A 24,727-nucleotide genomic window follows, 5' to 3' on the forward strand; every position below is an offset into this window, starting at 1 on the left:
TCGCAGTTTTCACGCACTCGAAGGACGACCAAGACTTTTTGAGGGAGTGCGAATTGTTTACTGCGAACAGACTCGGCTTGCAGCAAGGGCACCGTCTTCGTGAACTTGACGTACGTCGGCGGCTCGCTTTCTCTGCAGCCTGCACACTGCGTCTCCTTGGACAATTTGGTGCAGAACTGCTGCGTTCTTCAGTTGCGCCGCCTCCCCAACCTCGTCCTGGTCGTTGCCGACGACGCTCCAGGGATGCTCGAACAGGCCGCCGCTGAACAATCGTGGACTGGTCTGAGGGCCTTTCTCTCTCCCTCCCCCTCTCTCTCTCTCTCTCTCTCTCTCTCTCTCTCTATATATATATATATATATATATATATATATATATATATATATATATATATATATATATATATATATATATATATATATATATGTGTGTGTGTGTGTGTGTGTGTGTGTGTGTGTGTGTGTGTGTGTGTGTGTGTGTGTGTGTGTGTAAAGAGAAGGAGGTTTGGCCTGAAGAAGGCAATGAGATTCGATTAAGGAGGCCGGGGTCATCTCTTCCAAAAAACGGCGGTGCCTCACCTGCTTTGCAGTTTTTCAGGTCCAAGGAACTGAGCTAGACATGCTGTCCCCTAAGAAAGCCTCCCTTTATGAGCCACGCAGCGTGACAATGTCAACCGCCTAAAGCCTCCAGGCCCATGGTGCGTTCTGCCGAAACCCTACAATGACAGGTCTACGAACAATGGCTGCGACAAAAACTGAATGCGTAACAATCACCGAGGCGCATTTATAACAGAAGCACGCCAGATAATCCCCCTTCTTTTTTCAGTTCACTCAACCTTCTCTTTGCCTTTCATCTCTATGTCCCTTTCAGAGCTTTGCCACGCGAACAGCCCATGTTCTGCAAAACGAGCGCAACAAAGCCAGCGGTGGCGACAAAGGAATGCCGCTGCTCCGAGGATTCAGACGGGGCCTCGAGTTGCAGCGTGGGTGAATGTTATGCGCCCAGTTTGAGGGTGACTGCGGCGCACAATAGCACCGGGGTGCGGTGGCGGACTCAAGTGGTGCGATGAAGTCCAGATGGCTGCGCTCTCGCTTTTGTCTGAATCAATGTTTTTAATTGTTTGGCGGCAGGAGACATGCTGGAACGCGCGAGAGCGCCTGTTCTGGCGCCAAACATGCCCTCCCTATAGAAGAATGTGCAGTTCTGGGGTTGTGGAACAGGGAAATGCCACACGCGAGTATCAGGAACACGCGTGCTACCTTTGTCAGTGCTCATTTGTTTATAGATTGCCCTAGCGAAACAAAATAATCGTTCTATCTGCTTGGCTAACTCGACAGTATCAAATTATTGCATCCCACTCGACATTACTATTTAATATCGCTGGGTAGTGCCATTTCCAAAACAATTACCTTCAGAATAGGTGCGTACTTTCGCATTAGACGCCTTGTGTAGGGTTCCAAATGTTAATTGCCTTGTGTAGGGTTCCGAATGTTAACTTGTCTTTCTTTAAAACGCCCATGCAGGATGCATCGCAGGTGAAGCACCCTTCCTTCACCTTCAAAGGTTTGGTTACCAGAAATTGCTGCTGCTGGAAAGAAGCAATACGTAAAGAAAGGCAGTGGTAGTAAGAGTGTATGAGCGCGACTGAACGAGGACGTAAAAAGAAACAGATAAACAGAGACAGCGCTGTTTCTGTGCATCTGTTTCTTTGTACGTCCTCGTTCAGTTGCGCTTATGCACTCGATCATGGATTCTAACCAACTAGCCCGCCAACGTATTTTAACGCAGTAAGAATAGCTTATGCTTCGCTAATGTCCCGTGTACGCGATAAAGATGCATTATTATGCCGAACAAAACTGAATTTTCTTCGGAATAGCCGCAGGCTGCCCCGTTTCGAAAGGACTAAAAGATGGCTGCCACCGATCGCTCAGACACTGGCTACTCGCACCTGCCGGAGAGCATGGGTGTATTTGCGTATAATAAAGCTTCTTGCGTGGTCGTGTAACGTTTTCGATCACTTTCGGCACCTTTACCCCCTCATTCTGCCAACTCTTCTTCGCTGAGGGTCCGTTTTAGCGTCATTCTTGAGCTTCCGTTGCATGCCGCCGCGATTTTCGACCAGCCACCGCAAGCTAAGTAAGGGAAAGCCGACCAATTGTAGACGCCGGCACCACCCTCTTCATCCGGTTATCGACTTTCAGTGCAGTGGCTCGGCCCCATAGAAACCCTCTCCACTTGAGCGTTCTCCTTGCTTCTTGTCAGCCAATTAGATACGACAAGCCGCTCAGTGTAGGCAATGTTATTCGTTTTTCAAGCTAACAAAAGTGACTTCCTATGAATGAGGAGAGCGTTTGATTGGTCTGTTCAAACAACCGTGCTTGCGTTGGTCGTTACGCAAATTTGACGTCAGGAGATTTGAATAGAAACATATCGGAATAGTTTTACGTTCTAGGGCCCAGAGTCTCAATGGGTGACAGCGGCTCTCGCTATTATCGTATACCACAGCACATGAGCATGATGACGCCAGCGTCCATCAGTGGCGCGAAAAGCCCCAGCAAACATGCGCCCCAAATGTCGCCTTCAATTGCGCAGGAGTGGATGTAGGACAAGCAGGCCATTCTCTTAACGAGTGGTAATGGAAACGTAAGTACAACGTAGGGACGGCTCTTTGAGCGCGTTTAGCCATCCAATGTAGGGGTGGCAGCCGCGTGCATCATTTGAAGAGCCAACAAACATATACGCAGAAGCTTATAATAGATCAAACAACGCGTGATCTTTCAGACGCTACGGAAATTTAATGACTGGAAACTACCTGTTTATAATAATAATTGTGCAACGGTGCAATTAGCAATAGTTGTGCATTTTGTGCACAGTTAAAGATAAACATGACTACGTGCCCCAGTCGACGATAACAGCCTATAGAGGCGCTGTGTTCTTTTTTTCTTTTGGTATTGTGATGCTGCTTCTCTGGATATTCACCACGTATCTGTCCATATTTTTCCAGTTCTCGAACAACACGACTCCGTTTTCAGTCAAACATGTGGCGCCTTCGGCTTTACTTTCTGCGTCTTTTCCCTTCCTCGCAGCTGTCATTTTATGTCGTTTCTCCGTTTCCCAAGCCATGTGAAATGATGTAAAGCCGTTGCACAAAAGGGGTATTGAATTAACTCGCACGCGGAAAGCACATGTAGCGGCTCAGCAAGGGTTGTTTTGCTTATTTGTTTATTGATGCTGTTAACACTCGAATCGTCATTACAAGAACGGAGATACAGTCAATATTTAGAATGCAATGAAGAATCACACGCGCAACAATGAAGATAATGATAATAATACTGATAGAAGAACTGCTTTTTCACATATATTCATAGTAGTAATAATCCGAGCACCATTGCACTCGTCGTGACCACAGCGCGGTGTTATCTGTCTAGCGGATCAGAATATTTCTTGACCTGAACAAAACAAGGATCAGACGCTCGCCTGGGAATGTACTTGATATGACTAACGCCAGACATGAATGACGAACGTAGAACGTTTATTCAGCAGTACGCAGTAATATATATAGGCACGAGAGGCGTGATGACGCAGTACGGAATCATGGTTCTTTCAAGACTGCGATGACATCACAGCACAGCGTCGCGCTATCACAGTACTTAAAGAAGTAGAGGAAACCGGAAAATCGGGCAGCATGTTCCATTCCTTTATTACTCTAGGAAAATAGCTATATTTAGTATTATGATTTGGTGTTAATGATGGCTCGATATACAGGCTATGTCCATGTCAGAAGCGTGCGGTGAGTGATAACTTGAAGAAGTCGTACCAGTTCATTTTAAATTTATTATGAATAAGGAGGAAGAGAAATTTAAATCTGGTCACTGCTGTCCCGACTTCTAAACCAGGAACATTTGCGCTCCGGCACAATTCGCTAGGGGAGGGACAACCGCAATAGTTGTTAAATACGAATCTAGCAGCTAAACGCTGGACTCGATCTAATTTGGGACAATTTATTGCCATGGGTTTTATTAAAGCCTTATATGCCCAGTTTTTTTTTCAGGGGTACCACTGCGTGAGTTGCGTCTGACGCTCCATAGCACTGTGCTGGCTTCATTGCATACCATGTCTATGTGCGCTTTCCACCTGAGGTAATCGGTAAAGAGTACGCCTAAGTACTTATGTTGAGATACCTTGTTCAGTTCAGTGTTGCGAATTTTGTAGCTGTTAGCATGAATAACTTTTTTCTCGTTATGGACATAGACACAGATTTATGTGGATTCAGCATCATTTGCCATTGGTCACATCCTTCCGTAATTTTTTGTAAACTAGCCTGTTATTCCAGTTGATCGTCTAGTTATGTCATCTCATTGTACAACACACAATCGTTCGCGAATAACCTTTGTGAAACAGTTGTGCAGTTTGCAAGATCAGTAATAAATATAAAGAATAGGGGGGGGGGGGGGCTAGTACACAGCCCGGAAGTATTCCTGACAGTACTGGTAGCACACTTCATCTACAGCCACCTATTTGGACGTTTTGTTCTGGAGATTGAAGATAAGATTTCAACCAGTTAGTTATATTAAAACCCATTAGGGACCGGTTTCTTGTTTCTCTTGCTATCTTGAAATAAATCTAATATATTACCTTCCATTTATACTAATAATTCACATGCAAAAAATTATGACTCTTGCCTAATTAGTTTTTGAAATATAGCCCGTGACCATATGGTCACACTGGGCCCTTACACTAAAGCAAAATACGCGAAATGAAAAACATTTATTTCAAGCCATCAAACATAACAAAAACATACAAAACGAATAGTCGAGCACTTATTTAGTGCAAGGAGGTTAAAGGAAAACTGCTGGAGTGGAAGCTCCCGTAGCTTCGTAACAGGAAAGGTGAAGCCGATGCTTGCCCCTCCTTCACCTGAAATAGAGCCTTATTGCGTGATGTTTGCTTGAAGATGAAGTCATTTGGCTCTGATATTGTTATGCTAGGCTAATTAGAAAAGAAAAGCTGGTTCTTCCCAACGAAAATACTAATTTCTTCTGGATATTGATGACGTTCTCCCCAATACAATATGCCAAAGGATTCAGATTTCACTCTAAAACCAGTAATAAACAGGTACACGTAGATAAGTATGTCGGGTAAAACAGGCGATGATAAATCGAGGAGGTTGATTAACTCATGGGAAGTGTGCGAAGAGCAACAAAGTGTGCCACTTGGTCATACTGCGTACCAGTCAGGACACCACCAGTCTTTGGGATTCTGCATTGACCAGGTCACCTAGGCTTATTATTCCATCGCATCAGGTAGCTTTGGGCAATTTGCCTGCGGAATACCACCTGCGTGACGTTGAACCCTGTGCTACGTAATAGCGCCCAACGTTTCTGATAGATACATTACAAAGTGAAGTGAAAATCGGCCACCACCACTTTTTGCTACGGAGTGCAATCCTGTAGCCGCCTACATTTGCATTGATCTGGTCCGTACCTTCCATAAAACTTCTACTGAGCACCAGTGTTTGGACGAGCTACTTGATTCGCTTCTTCTGAACACGAGAGTACCCGTTGGCAGATGACATTGGCTCTACGCCGTGAATGGTGCTTACGATCGTTACTACACAATTGTCCATCCAGCGGACAACAACTATCCCATTGTCGCGCAGCACGGGCCCTTCATGCTTGCATGGTTGGCGCTCGAGGAATTCTGGTCGAGTGATAGGGCACTCTTTGGGATCACGGTTCTGCTTCACTGTGCCCGTGTCTTCATAGCCCTGTGCCTTGATATGCTTGAGTAGCTGCATGCTTGTGAATAAATTATCAACACAGAAAAAGAAAGGAATGTGGTGCGTCTCTGCTGCGAGTTCGTCGACCATTTGAAGAAGTGGCGTCACTGCTTTTCCGAAATACTTTTCATATCCCCTGCTTGCATGGACACACTTTGAAGTTTGGAAGGTATCCCTTGCTGGCGTTTAGGCATCATACGTTATACCCAAAGCGGATAGGCTTTCCGCGTATAAATTGTGTACAGCCATGACGACCATAATATTCAATCATACTTTCGTCACAGCTCAGGTAACGCACAGGTTGAAAGTGCTCCAGAAACCTTGCTTTCCATAGTGCCATCAATGGATGCAACTTTGCCAACTTGTCAGTAAGTGTTAGGCTTGTATTTCGCACAGTACAGGAAACGCACTATTTCTTCGCATTCATTTCTTCGCGATTTCTTCGCATAGCATTGTAGGCCATCGTGTTGCGCATATCTGTGCCGCTGTCCCAATAGCACTTTTTCTCTGGCAAGCGGCTATAGCCGGACAAAACGAGCACTCCGAGAAAACTTGTCTTAATTGTTCTTTGGTAACCTCCAGATCGGGCATATTCAAAAATAACGCATACTTTCTTCCTTGTTCGACTTGCTGCTCCACGGCGGCTTCATCGAAAAAGGGTTCGAGCAACTCAACAGGTGAAAAGTCTCTGTAAGCAGCAAAGTTTGGGTCAGGAAATATGCCGAGGCTCTTCTGGAGATCACCCTTCATTCACTTAGAAGGAGTGGGTAATTTCGCAGGAATGGCCGCATCAACTACAGCAGAAGAAACCTCTGATGTTCTGTCACATTGCCCGCCGGGGTCGTCATTGTCCGAGTCGCATCCACCATTACGGCGTCCGTCAGAGAAAACAATTTCAGCGCCGGCTTATAGCTGCCGCCCGCTTAGATTGTCAATGAGCCCACCTGAGTCTTCATCCCAATAGGTGCTAGCCTCTGGCGGCTTGATATATATCACCGACACGTCGTCATCTTCCTCTTAAAGTATCATCGCTATTTCTTCCAACATCTGCCTATTGAGACAATAAAATGAGAAATAACCACTGCGGGAAAGCGCCAGCAGCCGTGCAAGAGATGAGAATGCATTTTTAAAAAAATGAGAAGTTAGGTGGCTTAACAGTCCAGCGTGACCATATGGCAACGCGCAAGATAACACGCACGTTCATGGATAAATGAAAGAGTTATCTTTCACAACTGCTCATCGAAGGTCACATATTCAAAGACCAATACGGAGATAAGAATATCCGACTATTGCTTAAACAAGTAGTGAAAAAAAAGCACACTTGCCCCTTGGAGTGATGCATGGCTTCGCTACTCGCAGAGCAACACTTATTCCCGCCTTTGCGAGCAGCTGCTACCACTTGGTATCTATAAAGGGAACTCTGTTCTGTCAAAGGGCATCTCAAAGCCAATTTTGGTGTCGTTTTCATATTCTTAATTAATTGAAATTCACTGTGCAGACTAACGTGACCATATGGTCTCGCTGGTCTTTAATGGGTTAAAGTTTTTGAAGAAATCCATTTTCAACAACAATTTTGGTGAATACTTCACCAGCATCTGCGGCACCTGTAGCTTACACTCAAGCCTTGGCATTTCATCGTTTTGCAGATTACCCGCCAGCCACGATCCATGGCTGCGCGCTGCCAAAGCTGTGGAAGGCAGCCAAGACCATCCTGATCCCTAAGCCAGGGAAGCCGCCGGACACGGATAACCTCCGGCCCATCTCGCTCATGTCCTGCGTGGGCAAGGTGCCGGAGCCCTTCCTGCTCCACCGGTGGCAAGACTACCGGGAACGAGAAGGGCTGTACCCGGCCACGGTGATCGGCTTCAGACAGCACCTTAGCACGCGACTCTGCAGCTCAAATACCAAATTATCGACGATGGCGGCAGCGCCCGCGACAACAAAGCAATCCTAGGGCTCGACCTGCAGAGCGCCTACGATAAGGTGAAACACTCAGCGATTCTGTCCCAAGTCTCCAAGCTCAACATGGGCGAAAGATCCTACAACTACGTCAAGGACTTCCTGACGAACAGAACCACTGAGCTACGAGCAGGCGAACCACAGACGCAAGAGAAGAAGCTCGGCAGCACCGGCACACCGCAGGGATTGGTCATTTCGCTGATGCTGTTCAACCTGGTAAAAATTGGAGTGGTCGAAAAGATCGCGAACATCGAAGACGTCAGGAACAGCATCTACGCTGACGATATCACGCTGTGGGTGACCGGAGGCAGCGACGCCCACATCGAGGGCACGCTGCCAGCCGCCGTCGACGCAATACAAGACCAGCTAGAAGGCACCGGACTGAGATGTTCGCCGAGCAAATCGGAGCTTCTCATACTCTCACCTAACAAAAACAGTAGAGACAAGACCAGAGAACGCGAAAACGAAAAAATCAGAATCGTAACCAAATCAGGCAACGGTATCCCCGAGGTCGGCAAAATTAGGGTCCTAGGCATGTTCATCGAAAAGCACGGAAGAAACGGTGAAACCATCAGCCGTCTCACGGCAAAAGCAGCCAACGCGATTCGACTCTTCAGACAAGCCACTTCCCGGACGGCTGGCATGAAGGAGGAGAGACTAATTAGGCTCGTCCAATTACAGAATTACAGAGTTACGGAATGGATTCCAAGGGAAGGGAAGCGTAGCAGAGGGTGGCAGAAAGTTAGGTGGGCGGATGAGATTAAGAAGTTTGCAGGGACAACATGGCCCCAATTAGTACATGACTGGGGTAGTTGGAGAAGTATGGGAGAGGCCTTTGCCCTGCAGTGGGCGTAACCAGGCTGATGATGATGATGAATCCTTAGTCATTAGCCAAGTCGCCTACGTTGCAGCCTACTACAGATGGCTGCAACACGAACGTAACGAAATCAACGTGATCATCAAAAGAGCGTAGAAGACGTCGCTGGGCCTCGTCGATTCCACGAGCACGACCCACTTGTTACAACTCGGGATACACAACGCGCTTGAAGAAATAGCCGAAGCGCAACGGACCTCTTAACTGGAGCTGCTGTCTATGACCAAAGCCGGGAGGAAGATACTGGACGACCTGGGAATAGGACGCTCGATCGAGGTGGAGATGAAGCTCCCCTTTCCCGAAGAGGTCCGACGCCAGACCCGAATCAACCCCATACCGAAGAACATGAATCCCGAGTTCAACAAGGGAAGAAGAGCGGCGAGGACTAAGGCTCTCATCGACCAGCATGCCAACGACGAACACGCGCGGTACGTGGACGCGGCCGAATAGCAACGGAACCCCTTCGCAGCGGTAGTCATAGAGGCGTCAACCGGCACCACGAGGACCGCAGTGAGCGTGAGAAGCGCCGGAGTGGAACAAGCGGAGGAAGTAGCCATCGCCCTGGCTATCGCCGACGCAAACTGCCACACGGTGCTGAGTGACTCGAGACAGGCGGTGCTAAATTTCGCCAGAGGCCAAATCTGCAGGGAGGCCGAGCGCGTACTGCGAGCGGTAAAACTTCAAGACAGAAAAGGAAGACTGAAGTGGTTCCCGACGCACGCGGGTGACGCGTCGGAACGCAATGGGAACCACAATGAGACGGCACACGCAGCGGTATGAGCGCTAACCAACCGCGCCCCGGCGACAGACCGCCCAACGTGGTTCGGTACCGAGGACCGCGTGACGGATTGTAACGAAATCACGAAGGCCTTTCAATGGATCAAGCGCCAAAAGTGACGCCACACAGGAAGAAATACTCACAGGACAAGGCGCTACTTGCAACTGTTTATTGAAATGACAGGTGGCTGATTATATATCCATGAGGAGAGGGTAACAAAAAAGAGGGACACTGAATATGTGAATGCGCACGTGCGAGAACACTGAAGATAAAGGGAATCATGCTTACTGTAAAACTTGTCTAAAAACATGCTTTTATTGGTGTATATATTCAAAGACGGGGTACTGACACAGTTGTCCCCTCTTTTCGTAATCTCGTTGGCCTCCAACAATTCGCGCGCAACAGAATCTTTACTTTTATACATGATTGTCGTATCATGAAGCCTTGCTTTACATACTTGTTCATCCTCATTCACGCAGGCCTTGCAATGAAGCGGCAAGTTTGAACCATATCCATTTTTCAATGAAAGCTTATGCTCCCGCAGGCGTTCATTAATACATCGGCCAGTTTGGCCGATATACTCTTTTCCACACTTCAGTGGTATGTGGTATACTACCCCTTCTTCACACTTAACAAAAGGGTTCGTATATTTAATAGAACACCCAACTTTTTTAGGAGTCTTCCGGACCACTCAGGCGGCACAAAGTAGCAAATTTCCGCGGCGCGGAAAGAACTACAGGAATTTTGTATTTTACGGCAACCTGTTTCAGATTATGCGCCACTTTATGAGAGTATGGTTTTAGCTTTCTTTTAGACTGTTTGACCTTCTCCACTTCTTTTTCTTTCTTTCTTCAGTTTTTCTCAATAGCGCCTCCGAAACTGCGCTTAAAACCAAGCAAGGAAAGCCAGCCTTCCTCAACTTCAATATCTGGTCGTCAAAGCTTGCTTGTGCCTTATGACAGCACGATTTTTTCAGCGCGGACTCGAGCCACATAGTGGCAATTGCTCGTTTAACAGTCTTGGAGTGTGTAGACTCATACGGCAACACTTTCTTGCGGGCACGGGATCGGTACATCCAGCAGGTGCCTTCGTCAGTAAGGGTTATGTCGAGATCTAAAAACTACAAGCTGTTATCCTTGGCTAGTTCGAAAGTAAAATCTAAGCCTTTTCCTTGCTGTTTAAAATCAGTTAAAATGCAATGCAGAGTATGCGAGTAAGTCATGGGAGATCGTTCGGTCAGTAAAATTAAAAAATCGTCAACATACCTAAAAACCTTGAGCACTTTTCCTCCGTCAAACACCTTCGATAGCGCTCTGTCGATGCCCGCAAGGAAAATGTTGCAAAGTACGGGAGCCACGCACGAGCCAATACAAATTCCTTTCTTTTGCACATAAAAGTGACCTTGAAAACACACAGCTGTTGAGCACAAATAAAACTCCAAGAATGTCATGAAGTTATCCACGGAAATTTCTGCGGTATTCTGAAAGGATACCTGCCCGTTCATCTCAATGCAGCTCATGACGGCAGCTAACAATTCTTTTTGCGGAATAGAATAAAAAATTTCGACAACATCTATTGAAAACAAGCATCCTATCTATTTGGACTCACGTAAAAAGGCTATGACGTCAAAACTATTCTTTACCATGAATGGGTCATCTATAACCAACGTGTTAAGCTGCTTTAGAAGGTAGCGGCTAACGTTGTTTTGCCAGGAAGCTTTTTCACTCAAAATACATCTGAACGGTATATCATCTTTGTGCGTTTTTGCAGTAAAGAATACATTTATACAGTTTTTCCTACATTTGTGGATGCTATTAGCGAGCTTCTGTAGTCCAAGGTCTTCACACAAAGATATGGCACGGCTCTTTTCCTTACTTGGCTTGAGTTCCTTTACCTTGAAATTCTTCTGGATGGCCTGTAGAGCCTTTTCGTTAAACATGCCCGACGGCATGGCCATGAACCCTCCTTCTTTGTCGGCTTGCAGAAGTCGAAGGTCATTATCATTGAAAAAATTCACGATACGTTTTGTGGGGGTTCTCGGACGAGTTCCTTTCTAAGACACCGTTCTGGTCAGGCTGTCAACTCTGTCCAGCAGACACCTTTCCTTGTCCGGTGCGGCTTTGTTAGAAATCCTTCTATTCAAGGAAAGAAGTGCTTTCTTCTACAGTGGGCCCCTTTCTATGTGTGCCTTCCAGTGCGCCGAATCCTTCGGTGGTGGTCTGTCATATCGCCCTTGCGACGTGCCGAGCGAGAACCCTAGGATACTGCATAAGGAAGGGACTTGTACCGACAGAATTCGCCACTCTGTTCGGTTGCATTAGACCGTCGGTTGGCCATATGTAAAGAATGTGCAGGATACTACGTTCCGAGATATGGCGACAGGTCCGCCTGCTCTACGATTGGCGTCACCTGGTATGCTTCTCGCTGGACCCTGTGCACATTACAAGTACATTGCATTGCAGTCCCTTCGAAAGCTTGCATCTCAGAATACAGAATTTTTATGGCGCAAGACCCTACCTATTCTTTGAAAAGGAGGAGAAACCAAGGTAGCCAGCAGCACGGCGCTGCAAGTTCTCGGGGGAGCCTCCATCCCGGAAGACATCGTTGACGTCCTCAAGAAAGGCCCCCCGTACAGCTCCGAGCCCAGGATCCCGGGACATGAACTTCTTTCCTTGAATAGAAGGATTTCTAGCAAAGCCGCACCAGAGGACAAGGAAGGGTGTCTGCTGGACGGAGTTGGCAGCCTGACCAGAACGGTGTCTAAGAAAGGAACTCGTCCGAGAACCCCCACAAAACGTATCGTGAATTTTTTCAACGACAATGACCTTCGACTCCTGCAAGCCGACAAAGAAGGAGGGTTCGTGGCCATGCTGTCGAGCATGTTTCACGAAAAGGCTCTACAGGCCATCCAGAAGAATTTCAAGGTAAAGAAACTCAAGCCAAGTAAGGAAAAGAGCCCTGCCATATCTTTGTGGGAAGACCTTGGACTACAGAAGCTCGCTAATAGCATCCACAAATGTAGGAAAAACTGTTTAAATGTATTCCTTACTGCAAAAACGCACAAAGATGATATACCGTTCAGATGTAATGTGAGTGAAAGAGCTTCCTGGCAAAACAACGTTAGCCGCTACCTTCTAAAGCAGCTTAACACGTTGGTTATAGATGACCCATTCATGGTAAAGAATAGTTTTGACGTCATAGCTTTTTTACGTGAGTTCAAATCTATAGGATGCTTGTTTTCAATGGATGTTGTCAACCATTTTTATTCTATTCCGCAAAAAGAATTGTTAGCTGCCGTCCTGAGCTTCATTGAGATGAACGGGCAGGTATCCTTACAGAATACCGCAGGAATTTCCGTGGATGACTTCATGACACTCTTGCAAATTTATTTGGGCTGAACGGCTTTGTGTTTTGAAGGTCTCTTTTATGTGCAAAAGAAAGGAATTTGTATTGGCTCGTGCGTGGCTCCCGTACTTTGCAACATTTTCCTTGCGGGCATCGACAGAGCGCTATCGAAGGTGTTTGACGGAGGAAAAGTGCTCAAGGTCTTTAGGTATGTTGACGATTTTTTAATTTTACTGACGGAACGATCTCCCATGACTTACTCGCATACTGTGCAGTGCATTTTAACTGATTTTAAACAGCAAGGAAAAGTCTTACATTTTACTTTCGAACTAGCCAAGGATAACAGCTTGCAGTTTTTAGATCTCGACATAACCCTTACTGACGAAGGCACCTGCTGGATGTCATAAGGCACAAACAGGCTTTGACGACCAGATCTTGAAGTTGAGGAAGACTGGCTTTCCTTGCTTGGTTTTAAGCGCAGTTTCGGAGGCGCTATTGAAAAAAACTGAAAAAACAAAGAAAAAGAAGTGAAGAAGGTCAAACAGTCGAAAAGAAAGCGAAAACCATACTCTCATAAAGTGGCGCATAATCTGAAACACGTTGCCGTGAAATACAAAATTCCTGTTGTTTTTTCCGCGCCGCGAGAACTTGCTACTTTGTGCCGCCTGAGTGGTCCAGATGACTCCAAAAAAAGTTGGGTGTTCTATTAAATATACGAACCCTTTTGTTAAGTGTGAAGAAGGGGTAGTATACCACATACCACTGAAGTGTGGAAAAGAGTATATCGGCCAAACTGGCCGATGTATTAATGAACGCCTGCGGGAGCATAAGCTTTCATTGAAAAATGGATATGGTTCAAACTTGCCGCTTCATTGCAAGGCCTGCGTGAATGAGGATGAACAAGTATGTAAAGCAAGGCTTCATGATACGACAATCATGTATAAATGTAAAGATTCTGTTGCGCGCGAATTGTTGGAGGCCAACGAGATTACGAAAAGAGGGGACAACTGTGTCAGTACCCCGTCTTTGAAAATATACACGAATGAAAGCATGTTTTTAGACAAGTTTTAGAGTAAGCAATATTCCCTTTATCTTCAGTGTTCTCGCTCGTGCGCATTCACATATTCAGTGTCCCTCTTTTTTGTTGCCCTCCCCTCATGGCTATATAATTGGCCACCTGTCATTTCAATAAACAGTTGCAAGTAGCGCCTTGTCCTGTGAGTATTTCTTCCTGTGTGCCTTCACTTTTGGCGCTTCATCTATTGAAAGCTATGCACCAACTAGCCCCACAACGTGTTTTACTGCACGAAGGCCTACCGCCTGGCTCGCAGGACTCTCCCAACCCCGCACTCGAGGCTGAGTCGAGAGGAGCCGGTACTACTGGGACAGCTACAGACCGGACCGCTACCGAGCCCGGGTCTGATGCATCGCATGTACCCCGAGACATATCTGACCGATAAGTGCAGATTCTGCCGGAGTGAGACGGCAGATTACACGCACATGTTGTGGGACTGCGTTAAAAATCCAGAAGAAGCAAAATCAAGAACGATCCCACCGCGGCTCGAGGCAGCCGCGAAGAGCTACGACCGAGACGAACAGCTCTCGGCCGTCTAGCAGGTCCTCGGGGCGCTTGAAAGGCAGGTTGCTAGCGAGCCGGCAACGGCGAGCGGAGACCCGCGCCGCAGAGGGCGACTTCGTAGATGACGTAGGCCCTAGTCGGGGCGCACGAGCGCCCAACTGGAGGTACAAATAAAGTTAGCTCCAATCCAATCCAATTCGATTGCCACTATCTTCCGGTATACAACTGATCGTCGCTTTCTTGACGTCACGGTCTCCATCGCTTACCCATTGCCTACCACCAGGAGCAACGTGTTTTAGAAGAGCAAGCTTGGACCGGGCATCTTCACTTCGGCAGCAGCTGCGGCAACTGTAACTTACGCTCAAGCTTTTCCATTTCACCATCTTGCAGATTACCCGCGAGCCACCATCCATCGCTGAACGTTTCTTCGATTGCCACTATGTTCCGGTTGTCGCGTTCCAGATGTCACGGTCTGCATCACTTGCCCATTGCCTACCACCAGGAGCAACGTGGTTAAAAGAGCAAGCTTGTTCTTACTTCGGCAGCAGCTGCGGCCACTGTAACTTTCGCTCAAGCCTTTCCATTTCATCGTCTTGCAGATTACCCGCGAGCCACCATCCATCGCTGAACGTTTACTCAATTGTCACTATCTTCGGTTTGTCGCGTTCCTGATGCCACGGTCTGCATCACTTGCCCATTGCCAACCACGAGGAGCAACGTGGTTAAAAGAGCAAGCTTGGACCGGGCTTGTTAATTCGGCAGCAGCAGCGGCAACTGTAACTTACGCTCAAGCCTTTCCATTTCATCGTCTTGCAGATTACCCCCGAGCCATCATCCATCGCTGAACGTTTCCTCAATTGCCACTATCTTCCGGTTTTCGCGTTCCTGATGTCACGGTCTGCATCCTTGTCCATTGCCTACCGCCAGGAGCAACATGGTTTAAAGGAACAAGCTTGGACCGCACATCTTCACTTGGGCAGCAGCCGTGGCAACTGTAGCTTGCACTCAAGGCTTGGCATTTCATCGTCTTACAGGTTGGAAAGAATTTGGAATATTTTACCTTCATTACTGCCTTGACTGTTGCTGCCGCTGCAGCTTGCGAGGAGTGTTTCCTTTCCTTGCATTGTTCGATATTAATTCTGAGCTGGCTAAAGCCCTCAAAGACGTACGGCAGGACATAAAAATATACGATCTTCTCTAGAGAAAGAGTTTAGAACACAACAAAAAGACATAAAGAAGAGCTTAGAATTTTTTGGTGAAAATTTCATAGAATGGCAATTGAGCTGAAGGCCACAGGCAACGAAAATAAGGATATTCGCGCTGAAAATGCCTCTCTCATATCTGAATGAGATACATTCAAGAAACGAGTGTAGCAAGTGAGCATAAGCATTTGCTGCTGGAGCAATACTCGGGAAACAAGAGTCTTGAAATTAAAGGCATTCTGGCATCTGATTCCGGAAACGTTGCTGAAATCCCAGAAAAGATTGGAATAGCTATAAATGGGAACCAATCGCTAAAAATAACATGGAACTCTGACACAGGGAGCCGACTGGAAAGGCAAATGAGTCTAACATTGTTGTCCAGTTCTTGAGCCCTGCTAAACGTGATGAAGTCCTCGCAAAAGCAAGGCAAGTGCGCCTTTCTATCGCTGGCATTGGCCTTATACAAGCGCCATCCGTTTTCGTAAACAAGCGCTTGTGCCCAGAACTGAAAAATACTGCTAGGAATGACTGCTGCTATGAAGAAACAAAATAAATGGCTTTTAGTCTGGACCAAAAACGGAAATATTTTAGCAAAAAACACTAAGTCCTTCCACACGCTGCACGTTGTCCATGTCAGCGATCTGGACAAAATGGACTGCGCATTTCAGGCGTATTATGTTACCATAGTTTCGGACGCACGGTGGATACAGCTTATTTCACACAGAGTGAAGTTGCCATTTCCCGCTCAGTCAGCACGAAATAAATAGGGCGAAATTCTTGCTTTTAAGGCTGCTCTTTGCTTTGAGCCGAACATTTTCATGATCACTGAAACTTGGTATAAAGATAACTGCGATGTTCTTCGGTTGCCAGGGTGAAAGTCCTACTTTGTAAGTTGGCCTTCCCGGTTAGGAGGTGGCGTGATGCCGTTGGCTAAGCACGGAACAACCTATTTGTTACTTGAATCATATACATGCATCGCAAATAATTATGAGGTATTAACTGAGCAGTGCATAGATGCTGCATCTTGCGCGTTGTATCGGCCTTCAGCAGGAAGTGTCCCATATTTTTTTCTTTCTTGTACAGCTACCTGAGCTGGTCCAATGATAATGGATATAGGTTGTTTCTTGCAGGAGACCTGAATATAGACTTTCTGATATGTTCTACTAATCAGAAAGAATCAACAGAACACTAGAAGTGAGCGGTTTTCTAAACCCAATAAAAGCATCCACGCGCATTTCGAATGACTCTTCAACACTAATAGACCTGTTTATAACTAACATTGACGATTTATGCCTCCTGCCAGGGATAGTAAGCGCCGAGATCAGTGACCACCTTCCTGCAGTTTTACTAGCTAAGCTCAACAACGGTAAACCAGACACGTCACTTGAAGTTACAGTAAACTAAGAGATATTAAGTGTACATTCTTTTCACAATCAGCTATTAATGGCTCACTGGTGAAACGTTTATCGTATCAATGAACCTGAACTTGTCTACGATTGTTTTTTAGAGATATTTGGTGGTGTTTAGGATGAATGCTTCCCACTCAGGACTTTGAAGCGTTTACGTGAGGGCTAGAAACCTTGGATAACGAAGAAATGTCTGACAGAACAACGCAAGCGAAATAAATTTTACAAATTTTTCATAAACAGCAAGACCCTGAACGACTTCAAACCACAACGAAATAAGGTCACCAGCCTTTTACGTCATGGGAAAATGTGATATTTACAGAATTTATTCGCCTTTGAAGTAATGAAAAAAAGTGATCTTGCTTGGAAGCGAATAAACAAGTTCCTAAGTCGCAAGGTGAATGACAGAAACAATCTGGAAGAACTGTGTGTGATGTGTGTAGTGCGCGACACGGTGCGGCGGTTGGAGAGGAAAAGCAGCAGCGCCGAGGCGAGTTCCGTGCTGGATGGAAAACGACAACGCCGAAGAACCTCTCGCACGTGAGCACGCGGCGCAAGAAAAGAAACTAAAAGAAAAAAAGCAAATCCAATCAGAAGAAACCACGGAGCTTCAAGCAGCCAATGAGCAAACGCTGAATCGGCCAGAACGGCAGAAAAGCGAGGCGCACTGGCAGAAGAGGGAGAGGGTTCCAGGAAGCGACGCCAGGGGAAGGTCGGTCACCGGACCTGGAGTTGAAGACAAGCCGTCGGGTTCCACACCCGAGCCACCAGGACTTCACCCGACCTCCTACCAACCCGTTCCTGTGCGTGGCCACTCTCCCCGATCGTGATCTGCTGCCTGCGGCCGGCGAGCTTCTGAGCCCGTGGGCAGAACGAGAGCAGTCGGGCTACGAGCCCGAGTTCTACGCGCAGCGGCCTGGCCAGAACGCCGCCTGCCTTCCCTCTCCAAGCCAGAGCTCCCGCGCTCTGGTCGCCCGGTCATCGGACCAGCACTGCGACATTTGGTGAGACCGGCACCAGTTCTCTCGTTCTTCCTGTCTCCGCTTCTCCACGTCGAGACTACTATGCGCCCTCACAGTCGTGGTCAGCCCGGAATCGCGTACCATTAACACCATCCTAGCCCTAAGCGCGTTTCTTGCTGTGATGTCTCTTCAAGTGTTTGTTTTATGGTTTTTTATCCTCGTTCTAGTTTTATTACAAGCGTGTGTGTGTGTGTGTGTGTGTGTGTGTGCGTGCGTGCGTGTGTGTGTGTGTGTGTGTGTGTGTGTGTGTGTGTGTGTGTGTGTGTGTGTGTGTGTGTGTGTGTGTGTGTGTGTGTGTGTGTGTGTGTGTGTGTGTGTGTGTGTGTGTGTGTGTGTGTGTGTGTGTGTGTGTGTGTGTGTGTGTGTGTGTGCGTGCGTGCGTGCGTGTGTGTGTATGTGTGTGTGTGTCTGTGTGTTTTGAAAGAATAGGCTTTGTCCTCAACTGGCTTCCCGGAGGCACCGCTTCAGAGAACCCTGTAAACCTCTAAACAAACTGCATCACACATTGCATTCATTTTAGGATAATTTTAAACAAGGACCACGCAAATTCTTTCAATGAGTATTTTTTGTCTGTAACAAGTAGCCAGAATGACCCAAATAGTTTGCACTACATGGGCGACAGGCGGAAAGGAAATGCCTTTCTCACCCCTACAACCGCTGATGAAATTTTTGAGTCTATAAATAACAGTGATTGCCCTGACGCTGATGGATTAGAAATCAGACCTATCAAATATGTTTTAGACATAGTCGCAGCTGTTCTGCAAGACGTTTTCAACCTTATCTTCACTAATGGCATATTTCCTACAAAATTGCAGATTGCGAAAGCAATTACATTCTACAAGGGCGAAGACAGCAATGTTTTCTCGAACTACTGGCCTATATCAGTAGTCCCGGTCTTCTCTAGGCCTATAAATATTTAAACATGCCCGAATGATTTCTTTTCTTACGCATAACACCGTCTCACTACGGCTTTATCTTTTGACCGTATATGCTCTCTTAGCGCAAAGTCAAATAATGCTAGAAGCTTTCGAGCAAAAAAATCTGTGCATTAGGCGTTTTGATTGACTAGTCCAAGGCTTTTGACTGGATAGATCAGCTGACTACAAGAAAATCAATCATTGTAGTTTCCGCGGCGTACTTCTGGATGGCATAATACCTTACCTTCAGTACTGCAAGCAGGAAGTAATCACTAATAACCGCGCCTCAAATTTAAGATCCATAACGTCAGGAGTGTCACAAGAAGCATCCTTAAGCCATTGTTATTCTCTATATAAATTAATGATAGCTTTAATATTTACAGGTCTGCTAAGTTCATTTTCTATGCTCACGATACGTCCATACTAATCACTGAGCCAAATCCAAATGATGCTATTAGGAAAGCAAATATCGCCCAATGAAGCTGCCAACTTGGTCGACTGCAAATTCCCTTATTGTGAATATAGCTAAAATAAAAGCTGTCCTTTTCCGACCAAAAAAAAACAGCCAAATCTATTTAACATATCAATTGCAACTTGAAAACTTCGTCATAGAACTAGTGCCTGCTGTTAAATGCTTCGGAGTATTCTTTGAGAGCATCCATTGAACAGCACATGTCTTGGGATCTGCAAGTAGATACAGTACATGGTTAAATATCCCGAGTATAAGGCGTGCTTTCTAAACTGAGAAGTCGCCTACCTAGAAGCATAAAACCGCTTATTTATAACTTTCTCCTTATGTCAGCAATCAGTTATTGTCATTTAGTCTGGGGTACGACCACTTTATCAAACGTTAGCCAGTTACACGTAATACAAAAGAAGGCTGTTCGAACAATAAGGAATGTTGCATATCTGATTGATTCAGGGATTGATTGATTCAGGGAATTTTAATCCTTGCCAGTGCCTGAATTTTATCAACATACTCTAAGAAAGCGCTATTAAACAGAGATGAGAAAAGAAATGAAATTCCTTGAGTGCATATCCTGCCTCAAACCAAGAAGAAACATTCGAGACACTCGCTTTAATTTGATTTGGGACATTCCGCGCAATCGCACAAAATATGGTAATCACATGCTTCGTTTCCAACACCCGAACTTGCTTAATAACTGATTATGCATATATATTTGTCCTCCTGCATTTCTTCTGTGTTTACTATTTCTACAAGTTAACTATATATTTTTTAGTTTATATATTTATAGGTTGTTTGTTTAGATGTGCCTTCTTGTAATAAATATATTGCCTTTTCGCCTACAATTTTAAGTATGCATCTTTGTTATCTCTTGTGTTCTTCGATTGGACGCTCTTTTATGCAATCTCTATTTGCACTGCTGTCAAGTAGACAGTCAGTGGATGCAGTCAAGCCCCATCTTGAGGCTTTTTGTCCGCTGTCCGCTGCATCCCTGTCTGTAGATGTTGATGTTGAAATAAACCGAACTTGAGCCTTATCAAATGCTCTGGAGAACTATAAAAAAATTAGATCTATGTCTCCACGGTTATCGATTGTTTCAGAGAGGTTATGAACTAATTCAACATGCTGTATTATGATTGACACACCCTTGCGAAATCCACGTTGAGTTGGTGAAAATAGATTATGTGTTTCGAGATCATTTAAAAGGTGTTCACTAAAAATATGATCCAGTAACTTAGAGTAGGCGCTCGTAAGAGAAATTTGCCTATAGTTGCCTAGGTCGGTCCTGATCAGAGTGCTCCAGAGTTCTCGCTTCTAATGGACCACATATGATGGACAAACTAAACCATCGGACGGAGTCACGCTTCTAAAAGTTCTGCCTTCTCTCTGCCACAGGTGACGCGCCCGCACTACAAACTATGATCTCATTTGTGACCCTGAAAACAATGTAACTGTCATATTCAGAAATGTTGCAATCTCAATGTCGTTGCGGCTCACGGCTAAGGCTACAGATGTGATGAGCATGCATTTTCAACGCATGGGCCAGACAGAAAACTGCTATCCGGAAGAAAATGTGCTAAACAACTGCAATGATGAACGTGTGGTTTAGGACCGAAATTTTTACGTTAATTTGTGTTACCTCGAAGTTGTCTGCTCACATACCTCGAGCACCCAGTACATAATTTTAACCTGGACCCTTAAAACCATCAGAGGGAGTGAGCGCACGGGCGCGCGAGAATATTCGTGCCCTTCTTATCACCGAACACTCCACGAGCGCCGCAGAATCGAGGCCCTTCCCCTGCTGCGCTCTCAGCCATCCCGCTGATCCGGCGACCACCTGGTGCGCGCGTACGCTTCTGCAAAATCGCAGCACAGCGCGCCGAATCTTCGGCAGGCCCATACAGCGCCGCTCGCGTAATCCCGTAGCGCACGCGACCGTGGCGCGTGCATGTCAATGCACCCCCTTTCGCACCATCGCCCTTGCCTCTCCTCCCTGCACGATCTGCACCCGTTGCATTTTGTCGGTGGTAGAAAGGTGCAGCGATATCGTAGGCAAGTGCGTGGAAAAGCAACACGATGCCCTGGCGACGAAGTCGTTGCGAATGAAGATACCTTAGAGACTGTTTGTTAAACTATACTATATGAGAAGCATAATCACGTAATTTAACTATTATTTCTAAACTACCCTAATGTGACTAACAATATGAAGTCCAGCTCCTCATATCTCCTTATTGATCTCGCTCGCTCAAGCATGTTTGTTATCCTCGGTGGATGCATTGGACAATGCGTGATTGGGTATCGCGATTGTGCAATAATTAAAGATCGGCACTTATGACATCAGGGCACTTGTCCTGATAGTTTGTTACACGGGCTCCACACAAGATGCGCCTACAGGGCAATCTAAAACGGTCTGAAAGCTGCCGAGGCGCCATAACGGTTGGAACTAGCTGAAGTTTCCACAGCGCTGCACGGTTTTACCTATAGTCAGGCTGTAGACGCGGCAGTTAAAAAGAAAACAAGAAAGCAGAACAATGCAGTAAGAATAAATAGCAAGCGCAGCCTGGCGCGCTTTCGCAGCGACGCCCTCAACTCCGTTATGGGATTATGAACGACTGCTGCGCCGCCTTCGGCGGGAATGGCCGCGGGGCTGCCAACAATGAAACAACCGCCTTCTTTTCCCCGCCGGCCTTTTTTCAATGCTGCCGGGATGACGCCGGAACAGCGGGCGCCTGCATTGCTGCGTGGCGCTCTCCCCAACGCACGCGATCTCTCACCCTCGCTCCGGCTCGTCCGAACACCTGGCCTGCATTGGATCGGCATGGCTAGCTTCGGCTGCGTGCGCGTGCGGGCGCTGCCAGCACAGTGTGTTATTGCACCGGTGTGCACGCGCCAATGCACAGCGCTACGCTCCACTTATTCCGCACACCGTTCTCGCGTATTTCTCCCCTGCGAGCTCTTCCATCGTGATACTTGTTTTTGTTGTTTTTCTTTCTTCTATTCTAGGACATCTACAATACGAGTGACCATACGAGGAGTGTGCGAAAGAGTTGCAATGGGAATAACGTTGGCTGCACACAGAGGTATGCACCAGGTGCCTCGGAAGATTGCTGGAATCTCCGCACAGCGCTGATATCTGCTCTCCTTGTGTGATGGGAAGAAAAACGGCAAGACAGAAGGGCAGAAATTTTAATTTCGTCATTGACACACAGCTCGGACATAACAGAAACAAAAGGCAACGGAACAAGCATTTGGCCGACTTCCTATGTGCTCCGTTATTAACCTTTGCCAAATGCACGCGATTCGAACGATCCGAAAGGTACTACGTGGCATCACGATTAAACGGCCACTGCTGACTGGCGACTACAGCTTTCGTGACGCAGTACAGCACCCCGCTAAAGCGAAACTTAGCTTTTTACCAAATTATTGTCCGAGAACCGATGACCGAAACCAGAATTTGTTGATACTGCGCAATGAACAACGGCCCGTAACATTGAGCGAGAACTGTGCCTTACTACATATGTTTCTTGCTATTATAGCTTGTGCACGTTACTTTTCAACTGTATCTTGTAGCGGTGCTTCAATAATCAAATGATCCAGTGATGACGTCAGGTGAAAGGTACCAAATGTAGTCCAAAATAGATGGCGTCATTCTGATTTTCTATTCTGGTCGTTTTCTCGCTTACAGTAATTCTGCTCTCGCTACGAATGATTGATTCGTTATTCCAGAAACCTAATCGTTTGACGTACTTACGGTTTGACATACGGTAGCTCTAATAAGTAACGTAAAGCGTGAACTTACATCGACTAGCCCCAGTTTTCCTATTAATATAGCTCGACTTAATAATTTTATTTACTGTATCGTAAAGGCAATAAAGTAATGACATGATACGGACCTGGCAGAGCAGCTTCCGTCATCTGCGATGAAGTTTGCGATGCATGAAATGTTCCGAAAATCGAAGCAGATTACAATTGGTACAAATAGATTTACCATGGTGGCGGGCATTCATTATCCTCGCTTTCGTACTGTCGTACAAAACCATCAATAGGCGTGAAGGGCTCCGTTCACCGACGACTTTACAGATGCTTCTACTGAGAGTAGCTTCGAGATGTCGTTTGGCGCTTGCACGAGTACTGATGCTTATGTTCTAATTTGTAGCATTGTAATCGATGAAACACTAGAGAAACACTGTGCAGCAAAATTTGGCTACCGCATTTGACAAAGTACTGTGGCTTAAGCGAAAAACTTGGGGCTGCGTACATCTCTTTTGAAGACAAGACCAGCAGCACCTTTGTTTCATCTCGAGTCACCAAAATATTCATGGTGAAGTGCTAGATGGGACGTGCAACTATCATGTTTTTGTGTGATATGAAGGAGAAGTATTTGAATGACTGGAAATTTTTAGAGAGGTCGGCCGGATGATGGAGTAAGATCTTGATGAGGGCTAGTTGGTTCATACTTAGAACTGAGGTGAAACAGCGCGAAACGGACGAGGACACTGTGTCTGTGGTATTTGTTTCCTTGTGTCCACGTCCTTTTCGCGCTGTTTACCTCAGTTCTAAGGATGATGGAGCATCTGGCCTGCTACTCTAGGTAAGTGAAGGGGAAGAAGGGAAGAAAAAGGGTCACAATGGGGGATGATAATGGAAGGAACGAGGTGAAGGACACATTACACAACTGGTATCACAGGCGTGAGTCTAGGCCCGTGTCACCTAGGAAACGTGAAAGAGCACGCATTGTCTCTGTCGTCAGCCAACTGTGTGGCCATGCGCCTAGCAAAAGGTCCTCCGACAGTGGTCCATTGTGTAAATGTCTCCAGGTATCTGCCATTGTCAATCTTTCGCGCGCATACTAAGCGCACCCCACGAGCACATGTTCTGTAGTCTCTACAGCGCCACACACTGAACAATCCGGGGAGTCTGTCCGTCCAATAATGTGCAAATATTTGCACGTGAAGGCGACGCCTAATCGCAGTCTGTGTATCAGGCACGTATGAGGGCGTGGAATTCCACGCAGAATACGAACTTTCATATCGGGATCCAGCCTTTTAAGGCGGACGTAACGAGCGTCTGGCTGGGCCCAGTATCTTCTTGTCGCACTCCTCATTGATTTCGACAGCAGGCATGTGCTGTCTGGTCTGGAGAATGGCACTACAGTTCGCAGGCCATTGCTGAGGGCGCGCCTTGCTTGCAGCATCGGCCATCTCATTAACGTTGAGCCCACAGTGTCCCGGGATCCATTGGAACACTATGCGGTGGTGTTTTTCTTGAGCGCATGAAAGTAGCTCGGTGATCTGCAGTGCCACAACCTGATATGCGGTGTGGCGCAGGAAGCATCCCAAAATTTGCAGCGCGGGTTTTGAGTCCGTGAAAATGCACCACTCTTGAGGTCTTTCCCCGCAGAT

At 46.5% G+C, this 24,727-nt stretch overlaps 1 pseudogene; it reads left to right on the forward strand.

Moving 5' to 3' along the window:
• Nucleotides 1–7,545: 7,545 nt before the first annotated feature.
• On the forward strand, nt 7,546–14,437 carry LOC142567675 (uncharacterized; annotated as a pseudogene).
• Nucleotides 14,438–24,727: the final 10,290 nt, after the last annotated feature.

Source organism: Dermacentor variabilis, unplaced genomic scaffold, assembly GCF_050947875.1.
Source record: "Dermacentor variabilis isolate Ectoservices unplaced genomic scaffold, ASM5094787v1 scaffold_14, whole genome shotgun sequence".
Taxonomy (NCBI): domain Eukaryota; kingdom Metazoa; phylum Arthropoda; class Arachnida; order Ixodida; family Ixodidae; genus Dermacentor; species Dermacentor variabilis.